General features: G+C 38.8%; 1 long non-coding RNA gene across 1 annotated transcript; it reads left to right on the forward strand.

Moving 5' to 3' along the window:
* The first annotated feature begins 1,666 nt into the window (after window positions 1-1,666).
* On the forward strand, window positions 1,667-10,602 carry LOC141634148 (uncharacterized). The gene is made up of 3 exons (XR_012538898.1): window positions 1,667-1,948; window positions 7,291-7,402; window positions 10,292-10,602. It is a non-coding gene; the product is annotated as an uncharacterized LOC141634148 (long non-coding RNA).
* The last annotated feature ends 4,934 nt before the right edge of the window (window positions 10,603-15,536 follow it).

Below are 15,536 nucleotides of genomic sequence, written 5' to 3' on the forward strand. Positions count from 1 at the left end.
AAGCCCTAGGCAGGATGGTTTCTCTTCTGGCTTTTTCAAGAATTCTTGGGACATTATTGAGGATGCTTTTTGTCTTGTAGTTGAGAAGTACTTCGGGAAAGGGAGAATGATGAGGAAGGTAAACACTACTCTTCTTGCTTTAGTCCCCAAGAAAGAGGTGCCTCTTACTGTTCACGATTTTAGGCCTATAGCATGTTGTTCTGTGGTGTACAAGACTATTAGTAAGATTTTAGCTAATAAGGTTCAGCTGGTTCTTCCTGATTTGGTGGGGAATGAGCAAGCTGCTTTCATCAAGGGTCGTAATATTTTTGAAAACATAACGATGTCTCAAAATCTTATTAAGGGCTATAATCGAGGCTTAATATCTTCTAGGTGTTTAATTAAAGTTGATATTAGAAAGGCCTTTGACTCTCTTCAGTGGGACTTCATAAGGCAAATGCTGCATGGTTTGGGCTTCCCTACTCAATTTGTCAAGTGGATCATTGGATGTATTACTTCTACCTGGTTCTCTTTAAAGGTTAATGGAAATCTCAGTGGTTTCTTCCCTGGTAGGTCTGGGGTTAGGCAAGGGGATCCTCTCTCCCCATATATATTTGTTCTTAGTATGGAAGTTCTATCTAGGCAACTTAGAGGAATCCATCTCCTTCCTCAGGTATCCTCTCATCCTAAGTGTGCTAAACTCAGATTAAACCATCTGGTTTTTGCTGATGATCTCATGGTATTCATGAGAGGGGATGTTCCATCTGTTGTTGTTGTAGCTCACTGTCTTGATGATTTTGCTAACATCTCAGGTATGCACGCTAATCCAGCTAAGACTAGGATTTATTATGGTCAAGTTGATGAAGTTGTTAGGAGGCAAATTGGGGACCTCACTGGGTATTCTGAGGAGAACTTCCCTTTTAGGTATTTGGGGGTGTAACACCCCGTATTTTTACCATTCTTTTATAATTTCTTCTCATTTTAAGTTATATTTTGCTAGATTTTAAAAACTACCAGACCCCCTTTCGCTGAATGGGCAAAATTTCACAATTTCAATTTTTCAATTTCAATCCACCTCTCTAAAAATTCATTATAATTTTAGTTAATTTTGTTAGCCGATTCATTCCAATTTACAACGTACATATTTCTAGTTATTTTTTTATCTCCCGTTCTTATATATGTTTGGAAGATAAGAATCAGTGGTATAACCGTAAAACTTAACAGTAGGGGTCGTAGTTAAATTCTGAGACCAAGTGGACAAGATAAGCCGATAGAGCAAGGGTCACGCTCCATGTTTCTAACTCGACTTTATATTATGAAAATTATAACCTGGGACCATTTCAGAATAATATTTTACTAATATACTTTTAAGGATAGTAATTGCACCATTAGTATTATGAATGTAATCGAGTCTTACTTGTACGATTACACTATATTAGTATTATAAAACAACTACTTCAACTAAATTTTCTATTTAAATAATTTCAATTTCAAAAATACATTTGTCGGACAGTTAATACCGAAAATTAGTCATTTGAAATATTCGTAAATCTGAAGAGTGGACATTTGGGCTCATAGCCATGTTCCACACGTCTTTTGTAGAAGCCCCTTAGGTGACCAAATTAATCTCATTTACTAATCCTCATTTACTCCCTTATACTATCTTTCCATTTCTCTAAAGACAAATGAAAACCCATCTTTTCATCTTTATATGTGATCTTTCCTAGTAAACTCAAGAAGGACCCTTTCATACTTCTTCTCCTATCCATTAATGAAAATCAAGAAAAAGAATGAAGAAGCTCCATCAAATCTCCTTATGCTTGTTATATAGAGATTAAGTAGTAGCCTATATTTCAATTCCAATTGCTACTCGTCTCATTAAACGATATTTGTAGCCACAAATTTCAGTTTCAATTGCTTCTTTTATTCAATGGTGTGCTTATCTTCATCATCTTATTATCAAACAAAGGTATTGTTACTAGTCCTTATTTTAAATTTCATTTTCTTTAGATTTTCTATTTTTCGTATGAGTTACGCTAACGTACACATCAATTATTATGTAAATCTTGGTTTAAAACAACATTTATTTTAAAATTCATAAAAAAAAAATTGTTTTAAGCTACTAGTATTAGTGGTGTAATTGAAAATCTATTGTTATAGTGGTCTTATTTGTGCCGTACGAAAGAGAAGGAAGCCGATTGACGGATCGGACTCGACGGAACCGTCTCAAGACTAAAATTGATCAAGAATATCGAATCCCTTCCTAAGAAGTGGGTAAATTAACATTTTTTTTGTTAGGAATTTGTGCCTTGAATTTGTGTCGAAGACGGACTATGCTAAAGCAAGATATAGAAAGACTCCGTAACTATTTGTAACTAGTGCAAGTCACGCATTTAATGCCACAGGTCGCACGTAATTCTGACTACGTGTATACATGCGGGGTTTGTTACATGATTTGGAAGTTAGTGGGTGTGGGTCCCACGTGTGTTTCCTAGTTATACAAGTTAGGAGTCTTCTACGTAATTTTGCATAGGTTTAGTTTGTTTAGGAAATTAATTAATTAATTTCCTAATTGTCTTTGTTTCCTAATTAGATTAGATCTTTTATTTAGGGTGGAATAAATCTATATAAAGGCTCTAATATTAGTCTAGGTTAAATTAAGGAGGTGGAGATAGTATTTGTGAGCACAATCTTATGAGAGTCGATTTGTGAGGTTCCCTCCGGAGAGGAAGCTTCAGTTTGTTCCGGGCTCAAGTAGATTGGCGTTCGTCTGAATTTGGAGATCGAAGGAGTCTGTTTGGATCTTGCTGATCTCAAGATCGTTTGTCCTTCATCTCGTTTGGGTAGTCTCTTTTGTCTCTTTGAGATTACTATTTTGTTGGTAGAATAGAGTATACTTTTGGCTCATATTGAGCACGTGTATACCGGTCTGCTGTTGTACCATTATCTCCACAATAGTGAATTTGCTCTCCTTCAGGGTGGACGTAGCCAGTTATTTTACTGGTGAACCACGTATATCGGTGTGTCACTTTATTTGTTATTCGCTATTATTTTGTTCTTATCACCCTAATCAACTAACTATTGGGTAACGGGACGCCTCCGTTACAACAATTGGTATCAGAGCTAGAGTTCTGATTTGGGATCTGCTTCCGCTGTAATTGTCTTTTAGGAGTTATTTTGGGTTTGTTGACATATGGGTGGAAAGATTTTGGGAGCGAATATTTTGAAAGTTGACATACTTTTGGGTTTGGTGAGTTTGTGTAAGGATGGTAGTGTTGACGGTAAGGTGGAGTTTGCTACTATACAGGTCAAGCTAATGGATCCTTCAAGACAAACTTACAGTTGTTTTTGCGTCTCAGTGAGGCAATTTGAGTTCCAGGTGGAACTATTTGGGTTCTTGAAAAAGAGCCGTTGGGATATCGTAAGGGGTCATCTGAAACTTCGACGGGAGTTTATTCTTTGGAGCTTTGGGTTGGAGTATCTTGTCTAACAATTTGTACCTTGATGGAGGTAATTTGTGCTCACTTAGAATGTTTGTTTTGTTTTGGTTTCGACTTGAGTTTTGTTGCCTTGGTGTAGGCATTTTTTTGTGGTGGTCATGACACCTAGTATACTCAAGTGAGACATTTGTTTGTTCGTGGCATTTGTGTTCTTTTATGGGGCAATTTGGTACGACGGTACATTTGGTCATGAAGTTTGGAGGAGATTTTGTTTTGGAATCTAGTGTGTGTTTGTTTTTAGTACACCGTTCCATCATTAGTGACATTGGGTATCTCATATATTTGTGTTGGCGTTTGGTAGCTTTTGCCCTCTTTGGAGTTTGCTACGTTTGGTCTTCCTATTGGTATGAAGATATGTTGGATACTTTGTACAATTGGTAGTTTTCAGCTTACTACATTGGGTACTTCGTATATTGGTCACATTTGTTGCACACTTGGTTTGTTTGTCCGTTTTGTGAGTTGTGTTAAAGTCAGTGGAGACTATCGGGACAGGTAGTGACTTGAGGATCGACTCTATTGAAGCTGATTTGGGTTTGGTTCGTTTTTGGATAATTCAAGTCAAGGTGGAGATTGTTAGGAATTTGTGCCTTGAATTTGTGTCGAAGACGGACTATGCTAAAGCAAGATATAGAAAGACTCCGTAACTATTTGTAACTAGTGCAAGTCACGCATTTAACGCCACAGGTCGCACGTAATTTTGACTACGTGTATACATGCGGGGTTTGTTACATGATTTGGAAGTTAGTGGGTGTGGGTCCCACGTGTGTTTCCTAGTTATACAAGTTAGGAGTCTTCTACGTAATTTTGCATAGGTTTAGTTTGTTTAGGAAATTAATTAATTAATTTCCTAATTGTCTTTGTTTCCTAATTAGATTAGATCTTTTATTTAGGGTGGAATAAATCTATATAAAGGCCCTAATATTAGTCTAGGTTAAATTAAGGAGGTGGAGATAGTATTTATGAGCACAATCTTATGAGAGTCGATTTGTGAGGTTCCCTCCGGAGAGGAAGCTTCAGTTTGTTCCGGGCTCAAGTAGATTGGCGTTCGTCTGAATTTGGAGATCGAAGGAGTCTGTTTGGATCTTGCTGATCTCAAGATCGTTTGTCCTTCATCTCGTTTGGGTAGTCTCTTTTGTCTCTTTGAGATTACTATTTTGTTGGTAGAATAGAGTATACTTTTGGCTCATATTGAGCACGTGTATACCGGTCTGCTGTTGTACCATTATCTCCACAATAGTGAATTTGCTCTCCTCCAGGGTGGACGTAGCCAGTTATTTTACTGGTGAACCACGTATATCGGTGTGTCACTTTATTTGTTATTCGCTATTATTTTGTTCTTATCACCCTAATCAACTAACTATTGGGTAACGGGACGCCTCCGTTACAACATTTTTATTTTTATTATTTGCATGAGGATTAATATGATTGAATAATTGTTTGCATGTCAAAGGTAATTGATTTAAATTAGTTGCATGTGAATGATTTTAATTTTATATTGATTGTGTGGGTGTAATTTTGCATTATTAGAAATTGTCATAAAGAATATGACTTAAAGATGAAAATTGGATTTGGATGGTTGGGTGTATGACGAATGGTCTAAGACCATTAATTGGTTGGTTTACAAATATTTCACTTTTAAATCTTTTGTTTTATAAACGAGTTTTATAAACTAGCTTAGCACTAATAATGGCATATTACGGTTGTAGTATAAATTATGGTGGTACAAAGTTTGATGCTGTTGAGTGTAGACTGATTGGTCTAAAAATAGGAGGGTGGATTTTCATCAAAATCTTAGTCTAATTTCATATTATATATACTAGTATAATTTATCACATAAGTTTATCCATGAATTAAGAATTTGAAAAATTGTGTTTTGGCTATGAATGGAGTTGAGCGAGTAGTTTTGGAAAAAGTGGGTTTTGATTTTTACAAAGTTTGACTCAATTTAATTGATAATGGAGTTGTATTTTTTTTTATAACATTGCTATTTTGTGTTTATTTCGTGGTATGTATCTATAATTTAGAAGTCTTATAATTTAAATATTCAATTCATTATTTATTTGTTCAAGCAGAAATGTAATTTATTTATTATTTGCGAGACTTAACCTTGGATACCCCCAAAAATGTAATAATTTAAGGACCTAGTTTATTTCTATGCCGGAATTAAAATTTTAGAACCTTGGCAATCGCTTAGGCCCGACTCACGATATATCGTTAGTCCGGGTTAAGTTGACAAATATGATGAGTGTTGAATTCAGAATTGATTTATTGTATTAGTCATTTGTTGTCACTTTGAACAAATTGTTTAAAAGAGTGTCATTTCAAATTTAATTAATTGGTAGTCTAGTATTTCATTCAAATGAGATTTTAGAGTCAAATTTTCAAAGGTTTATCATATTTTTAGTCAATTAAAATCTTATTTAAAACTGAAATCTTTAATCTTTTATTTCTCATTCGAGTCTAATATGAAAGTAGTACCAAAATGGACTTATAAAACAAGTCACTTGCCACTTTGATCAAATTTTCTCAACTTGGATTATTTTGTTAAAAAATAAAAATAAATCACTGGTATAAAACAAGCCTAATAAAAACTGAACTAGAAAACGATTCTTACAATCATTTAATTACCAAGGGTCTAAGACTCTCCCTTAGTTGAATTGATTAAACTTGGTTTAATGATAGAGTTATTCGCTTGCATTATTAACCAGGTTCGACAGCTGAATCCCGACTTATAAATAGGGACATACCCAATAAGGAAACTATTGTTATTGTTTAAACACGTGTTATGTGGTTTCAACAATACTTTATCGAGGAAAGAAATTTAGGAAATTTGGAGTTAACACAACGTTTTAAGAATGAATTTCGAAACATTTCATGTTTTATTGGGCATTTTTAGGATTGAATTCGAAAGCTCATTGAGCGGGAAAACATGTTGTTACTATTGTGTACGTAATGACATGGAAGAATAGCAATTAGCTTAACCGTATAAAACCGTCTGTTGCGTACGAAGTCTTTGGTGACCTATCCTTAGACTCGAGAGTAGGCGGGAGTGTGGCCATGCTTTAGGTGGGGACCTGATCAGTCTCGTACGTGTTAGGTGGATCGCATCCGGGTTCCCTAAGGTCTATATTTGGTTAGGCTTAGGGGATAATAGCCGGGTGGTGTTTAGTCCGTGGTACGGGTAATAACGCAACGTACCGGCATTCGACCCTGGAGATGAGTGGACGAATTTAATTTTAAACGTGTTTATGTCACCACGGTAAACAGGGGTAATAATGTAATCCCCCTGGCATCGGTGTGATTGGCGGTATACGATTATCGTACAAGTTTCGGTTATTGGTCATATAATCGGAATGTGTACGGTAATTGGCCGGTATATCGTGATAAAATGTTACTAAAATATATAATACAGCATTGAAGAACTGATTTGTTTTCTCGAAAAATAATGGATTAAAGGTATGGATATATGATTATGTTACACATGCCAATAATGTGTGTATATGTTATGTTTTAATTGTTTAAAGAAGTTAATCTACCCACCTGAAGTTTGTTGTTTTTCTTATAAAACTTTTAAAACTTTTAAAAACGTCAGATTTGTCAGATTCGTGAAGACGGACCATTCGCCAGACTTACCAAGCTGAAGATGGGATTTAGAAATTTGTAATTTGTTATAACTTGTTGTAATATTTAACATTATTCATTTAATTGAAGTTAGTTGAAAATAGTAGTGACTCGGATATGTATTTATCTTCCGTTGTTTCCTATTTTGGACTTATATTTAATAATGTCCTGAAAATCTGGGTTGTTACAGGGGGTTACTTTAAATCCTGGGAGATTGGCTCCTGATATGTTTAAAGCTATGATGGACAAGATCCAGGCTGCTATTCATCATCACTGGACTGGTAATCTCTTCTCCTATGCAGGTAAACTTCAGCTCATAAATTCAGTATTGTTTGGTCTTGAAAACTACTGGTGTTCAGCTCTTCTTTTACCTATAGTTGTTGCTAAGATGGTCAATAAACTTTGTAAGGACTACTTCTGGGGAATTCCTATCGGGAAACGTAAAATGATTTTCCACAGTTGGCAGTCTATTTGTTTACCATGGAATGAAGGTGGTTTTAACACCAAAGAACTTCTGAGTTGGAATAAAGCAGTACTATGCAGATGGATTTGGTTATAAACCTAAGGTAGAGAGGGTATTTGGGATCAGTGGACTAGGGACTATAACATGCTGGAGGCCTCAATCTGGACTGTCCAATGTAAGCCTCATCATGCTGAAAGCTGGAGAGCCATCCTTAAAGTTAGAGACTGTTTACTTGATATTGCAGGAGATCAGACTGCTGCTCAGGCTGTTCTTAATTCGTGTGTTTTGAAGGGTCACTTTGTTGTCACGAAAGCTTATGATATTTTCAGGACAAAACAACGTAAACTTGGTTGGACTAGAGTTTTGTCCCACTCTATGATCCTTCCAAAGCATAGAATATGTATTTTTCAAGCCACTTTGAAAGTGCTATCTACTATTGACAAGATTAGTGCTCGTGGTTACACCCTAGTCAACTACTGCTTCTTGTGTAAGGGTGCTCTTGCGTCTTATAGGCGCTTATTTTTTCGCTGCCAGTTCTCTCAGCATGTTCGTAGACTGATGCTGCAATGGTTAGGTTTCCACAGCTTCTGGTCTGCCCTTGATTTGAAGGACTGGTTATACAGGCTCTTGATCCAGAAACACTTGCCTAGCTGGAAGCTTGCTCTTATTTCCAGTTGCTTGGCTGGCTTGGTTTTCGCTATTTAGGAGGAAAGGAACAATCGTATCTTCAATGGTCGAACTAAGAGTCCTGAACTCATTGCAACTCAGCTTCAATGGGTCTTAAAAACTCGACTTTCAGTTAGTAGTATTTCACACATTAGATGTTGGATTGCAAGCAAATAAAATAGAATAGTTTGTTTTCGATCTCTTAGTTGTTACTTGTTGGTGTTTTGCATTTTGTAAGAGCTTTCTCATTTAATTTCCGTTTATGGATGAATATAGATGAGTATAACTTTCTTGCAAAAATAATAAAATAAAATATAAATAAAAATAATAAATAAAAATAATAAATAAAAATAAAAATAAAAATAATAATAATAATAATAAAAGGGAACTTCCTAGAAGCTTCCCACCTACCATCCTATACTATATAAATATGACCAATCCTCACTACATCTCACTTTTCCACATAAAATTCACAACTCACCAATGAGAGAGAGAGAGAGAGAGAGAGTGTGTGTGTGTGTGTGTGAGTGAGAGAGAGAGAATTAGAAGGGAGAAACTCAAGGGAGCCTTATCATCTTTATTTGTCTCAAAGGAAAGTTTTATAAAACCGTCTTATAACTAATCCGTCTTTAAATTAAATTACACCGTTGACCCACCCACTACCTTGACCACCGTGTGACCATCTTGACCAGGCGGACTTGACCAACCGGCGAGGATGGGTTTGACCGAGGGTTTACATTGGGTTTATGTTGGTTGTGGATCGTGCTTTAGCAAGGGATTTTACCCATTCGTGTAAGGCCTAATCAGGGGTAATTGGGGACTGACTTAGCCGTGGCCTCGAGGGCTGTTGCAAGAGGTGACCACCGTTGGACAGGGGTGACCACGGTGATGGTTGGGTTGTGTTTTTGGTTGATTAAATCGAGTGTGTTGCAAGGGTTTTAGGCGAGTTGTTTATTGTTGTTGGCGTTAGGGCTGCTGACCGAGTATGGGAGTTGTTATGGTGGCTGGTCAAGGCCGTGGCCCCTATGGCAGGGGACGGTGTGGTGGTTGCCCACAGTAGTAATGTGGGCTAGTGGTTGCCATGGTTTGGACGGTTGTTTCTGGGTTGTTTAGCACATGGTGGAAGCCGTGTGTATGTGGGGGTTTTGGGTGAACTTTTAAGACGGGTTTTACATAATTATTTACATATTGTCTTTTAATTAGATTAGTTAGTAATTATGTGAATTGATTATCTTATTTAGGTAACGGATTTGTTGAGGAGCACTTTTGATTTTACTTGCTTGTTTTAATTGATTGGAATTGCTATCAAGGTAGGATAACTACTCAACTGGCCTTACTATTATTGCTCATTGTTGCATTATTGTGAGTAATTGCGAGTTTGTGTGAATTATTTGGCATTGGATGAGTAGACTGTGGAGGACGGTTTATTTAGCATTGGTTATTGGTTATTGGTTATTGGTTATTGGTTATTGTTATTGGTTATTGGTTATTGGTTATTGGTTATTGGTTATTGGTTATTGGTTATTGGTTATTGGTTATTGGTTATTGGTTATTGGATGATTGTTATTGTTGGTTATTTTACATTGGCATGTTATTGGTTGTTTCTCATTGGCATGGCATTTGCATTGGATACCTCAAACTCGTTCTAGGATGATGAATACCTCAGACTTATTCTAGGATGATGAATACCCTGGGCCATGGATTGGCGGGATAAACGAGAGTTTAGGGAATCATGAGCTCATCTGCATTGCATTACATATCATGCATTCATCATATGTAGGCATGTAGCTGGTCGCCCAAATGGAGGCGAGACACCGAACCTAATCGCTACATGCTTATAAACCCCCTTAGTAAAACAATGGATGATTCAAGGTATTAATCAAGGAAAATATAGATAGATAGATTGAAGTTATTTATATACAAAGATTAGAGACGTAGCATGGCATGGATAACATTACAACTCGATTGACATTTGACAACAAAGAGAAAACACAAGACAGACTGATAATGACTTTTTCTGGATTTGCCCCTCCCTAACTTCACTAATCTTTCTATGCTACAGTTTCATCGATTTCTTCCATTAATTTGATATCAGTGAAGCATAAGTGATGGATATCAGCGAGTAGGGTCCACAGCAGAGGACTTCTCTGCCATATCAACATCACCATTTCTTGGCTTGGTATCCACGGTGTAAGGAGCCGCAGTTGTAGCACACAATCCCTAAAAATTGCGCTAGCGGTCCTTCCAATTCGAGCCCTTAGATTTCTTATTTCTACTCATGTATTTTCATTTATGTTTTTAGTTTCATTTAGTACTCAAAGACTACTTCATGCGTGTCGAATCTTGGAGTTTCGTTTTTAGTTTAAGATACGTTTTTAGGTGTTTAGAAAATGAATCGCTATTCTGCACAATCAATGTATCCTGCTATCAGGACCAAACTATCAAATTTGCCTCTATGAGAGGTGCTAGTCAATCAAAAACCGCTTCTCATCCAAAAGTTTGATATTGCTTGTTTCTTTCTTCCAATAATCGTATTGCTTACTTTTATTGCTTTCGTGTGCCGGACTTGATAATCGTGAATAGGATTCACGACACACGCCAACCGAGACCGATTACGAATGCACTAGTGATCCTTCACTAGTGCTTGACACTCTCGCTTGCATTCTTGTCGTGTGATAGACAAGGGTGCGCGCCACGTTCCGGCTCAAAGTTCCGGACCGTGATACTTGGTATCAGAGCTCGGTCTTCACGACGAGCTACTGCATACGATGACGGGAAAGACCGCAGAATCGAGTGGGAATAAAGGAGAAACTAGGGCCCGGGTGTCGGCCTTAGAGAAACTACTTGAGGAGAAACTTCCTTATCTGGAAGGACTCGTGGTGAGTCTCGAGGCCATTCACCCCGCCGTAGATGAGACGGTAAAGGGGCATGAGGCTCGCCTAGAAGCCGTAAACGAGACGATAAAGGGGAATGAGGCTCGCTTTGACGCCGTAGAGGCATTGATCCCGCGTGAGTTCGCGGAAGAGATGGGCTATATCCACGAGATACTCGGACAGCTCGAGAACATATGTAATACATTGATGAAAATGGCCGCAGACGGGAATTTCGGTGGGACTCCCAAGGTGAAGCCGCCTGCACCTCACAAGTATAGTGGGTCGAGAGACTCGAAAGAAGTCAATAACTTCCTCTTCGACATGGAGCAATTCTTCCGAGTGAGTGTGCTCGACGAGACACTGAAAGTCACTACCGCGAGCTTGTATTTAATCGATTATGCCAAACAATGGTGGCGCTCCAAATACGCCGAGATTTAGGTAGGGAGCGTAGTGTTAGAGTCATGGGACGATTTCAAACGACTCTTCAAGGAACAATTCTATCTGGAGAATACCGACTTCCTAGCTCGAAGGAAACTCAAGAGCTTGAAGCATACGGGTTCTATCCGGGAGTACGTGAAAGCCTACTCAACGTGTATGCTGGAGATAACTGATATGATCGAGAAGGATCGTGTGTTCCAGTTCGTTGATGGTTTGAAAGAGTGGGCTCAACGAGAGATCATGCGACAGAGACCCGAGTCCCTCTCCGCTGCAATGACCGCGGCTGAGAGACTAGTCGATTGTTATACTGAGCGTGAAACTGCGCAGAAGAAGGTATTAACAGCAGCAAGCGGGGGTAAACCCAGATTTGGAGGAAACACGTTGCAAGCCAAAACTCGTTCTACGGGAAACAGTAGATTCCGTCCAGGAGGAGATTATAAAAGGTGGGGGCAAGATAATTCCACCCCAACTTCCTCAAAGGGGAGCACGTCGGAAGCATCTACTGTAACACCCCGCGCTTTCCTTATATTTTTAAATAAACTTTTAAGTAATTTTTATTAAATAATTATTATTTAAAGCTTATTTTCATAAAATATAGCCGTAGCCGTGTAACGGTAATAATAGTGTAGATTTTAATAATATTATTATCCGACTCGAGTTATAGTAGACTTGGGACGAAAATTCTAGTGGATACCGACTCATTTTGAGTTATTGGGCTTAACTTGACTCATGGGCCTTTTTCCCCTCTTTTCTCTACACAAAACCTCAACTAAACCCTCACAACTTCATCTCCCTCACTTGTAATTTCTGAAATTTCCCAACAACCACCCCACCATTGTTGAACCTTCCCTCACTAACCCTAAAATCACCATATCTCACTCAATTCTTCACCAATCTCGTTCCTTGTCGCGCCATTCTCTTCCTTTTCTCATTTCCCTTCTTTCTAAGTAAGAAAGTTGCCATCTTTTCCTCTATTTCCAAATTCTCATCTTACAAGGATGTGGATTCTTGACTTAATACCTTTATTTTTGTGTTTAGGGAGAACTTGGACAACCCGGAGGAGGATAGCTACATCATTGACGAGTCTTTAGAAGATTGAAGTGCAAAAAGGTAACGGTGATGGGTTACTCGACTTTTATGTTAAAATTGTGTGAATTGTGTAGTATTAGTCTCACTTGGATGTTAAATTTGATGTCTTTCATGCCCTTTGGTGATTTGGTGTGGTGTAGAATACTTGTATGATAATTCTCACATGTTTAATGAGTAATTTCATGCCTTGTTCTAATATGGTGAAATATGAGATTGTCTTAAAGGAATCCTCTCATAATTACATGATTAAACTTCATTTTAATGATTAATGAACAACCCCATATGTTAATTACATCTTAAAAGTGGTAATTTTATGAGTATTCATCATATTGGAGAAGTATGAAATGATTAAATGAAAGATGGTTGAATTTGGAAGACTTTAGATGAGTGTTTGATGCATTCTCGCGAACAGTGATCCTCTGCCGGTGGGCCGGCAGCCGCCTACCCAACCGGCAGCGAGTCCATGCATTTCGACTTATAAAAGTGGAGAATTTAGACTTTGTAATCCCCTGCCGGTGGGCGGCAGCCGCCTACCCAACCGGCAACCTGCGTGCATGAGATTTTGGTGTCTTTTATAAAAGGGTGTATCCCTATGGGTGGGCGGCAGCGTCAACCGGAGAGAATACACAAAGTGAAATGTGGAAGTTAATTGACTATAGCTTGGATCCTCTGCGGTGGACGTGGACCGTGAAACACCACCCGGCAGAGAATATACATTGAATATTTTTGACCTTGTTCTCTTTAGCTTGTATCCCCTGCCGGTGGACCGGCAGCCGGCCACCCGGCAGAGAGTACACCTTCACCTAATTTGACATTGTTCACCTTGGCATAAATCCTCTGCCGGTGGGCCGGCAGCCGGTGCCCACACCGGCAGAGAGCACCTGATGTTTCTCATACCTTTATACTTATGCATGCTTCACATGAATTGCTTACGTTATGTTTGTTCAATCTTTTCCACTCGTATTTGTGACCCGAATGTGACGTTTTACATTGTGAGACTACTCGACATTCCTTGTTTATTTGCCCTCGGACATTGGGTCACGGTTAGGTGCCATTGTTTCCGAGTTGGGCTATTTTCCCTTCCGCCTTTTTCGGACCGGGGGTCACGGTTAGGTGACAAGGTTCCGCTTGAGGTTACTCGACTTCCGGGCACGGTTAGGTGTACCATATTTCGAGTCTTGGATACGATTTGGTATCGTTTGTCGAATCGGGTGTCGTCCATCCCGAGAGTCTGGCCAGGTTTAGACTAGGACCGTATTATGATCGTCGTCCTACCAAGAGGTTGGAGTCTAGAGGGTTGTCTTGTTTGAGTCTATACTTTGTAATTTGTCTTACATTTGAGTTGAGTCAATATTTGACCGTTGGACCTAATTATTCTTCTCTCATTTATGCATAACTACTCTTATTGCATTTTGTATACTAATCATGATTCTCTTGTTACCGTAAGTATTTATTCTTATGCTTGTTTGTTTAATTAAATTCCTAATTACTTGTATTTTGACATATTGTGGCTGGGAGAAACCCCCGAGTTACTCCCCACTGACTGTGGCTTTCATATTTATTATGAATGACAGGTTGGTGATGAAGCTTAAGTGGGCAAGACCGTGTGAGCTAGCGAGTTCTTACCTTGGACCTTATTTAGTTATCACATAATAGACTCACCTACTTTTCGAATCTATGTTAATTCGTGGGATGTCTTTTCCCCAATAAATAGACTTGTATTGTAAACTTAAAGTTAACTATCTAAACTTAGTTATCGTGTTGGTGATACCTCGCGTTGGACTTCATTAGAAGTCTTAAAAGTTTTAAAAATCTCGTGATTCCGCCACGATTTACTAGTTATATTTAGTTGCCTCAACGAGGCGTCACGGTTGGTATCGAGCAATATTGCTCCCGACGCACACACGTGTACCCCAACTTAAAATTCTCACTTGACCTTGAATAATGAATGAGAGATGGGTAGAATTAAGGACCTAAGTTGGTAGCCTTTTTGTGTATGTTTTGTGTTAGGTTCTAACTTGTTTGCTCTTGTGCAAGATGGCACGACCAACCCAAGTGGAAAATGCTATCATGCAAGCCCTCACTCAAGTACTTGCTAATCAACAAAATGCTCAACCCGCTCCCCTTGCACCCGAAGCTAACCGTCAAGGAAGTTATGCTTGGATTGCAAGTCAACTAGCAAGGAACAAGGCTAAGACCTATGGTGGTGAAGTGGATCCCGTTGCTCTCTCGGAGTGGTTTCGTGATATGGAGAAGAACTTCTCTCTCTTTGATGCCCGAGAGGAGGACAAGGTGAGATTAGCCTCTCACTTTCTTGTGAAGGAAGCCGATAGGTGGTGGACTTTGACCGGTCCTACCGCTACTCAAGACCCCAACTTCGATTGGAACCGCTTCAAGTCACTTGTGGAGACTCGCTTCTACCCTAAGGAGCTCAAACAACAAAGATTGAAGGAGTTCATGGACTTCAAGCAAGGGAAGCTATCAATTCAAGCCTACACCGACAAGTTTAATGAACTTGCTCATTATGCCTCCAAGTTCGTGAAAGATGAAGAGGATCGTGTCTACTTCTACAAGAACAAGTTGAATCCTAAGGTGGAAAGCATGGTGAGAAGAAGCTCCACTACCTTTGTGGAAGTTTATGATGATGCTATTTGGGCCGAAAGCTCTTTGAAGGCCATTGAAGAAGATTCCAAAATCCACTCCTCTTCTCATTCTTACCGTTCTAACTTTCATGGCAAGAGACCATTTGTGCCTTCTACTCCAAACTATGCCAACAAGAGGAGGTTTGTACCAAGGATGCAAGACCATGGAGGACAAGGACCAAGAGTTCAAGAACCTAGAGGCCAAGTTCCCTCACCAACTAATGAACTTGAGAAGGACCGTAAGTGCTACCATTGTAGACAAGCT

This window comes from Silene latifolia, chromosome Y, assembly GCF_048544455.1.
Source record: "Silene latifolia isolate original U9 population chromosome Y, ASM4854445v1, whole genome shotgun sequence".
Lineage (NCBI taxonomy): Eukaryota > Viridiplantae > Streptophyta > Magnoliopsida > Caryophyllales > Caryophyllaceae > Silene > Silene latifolia.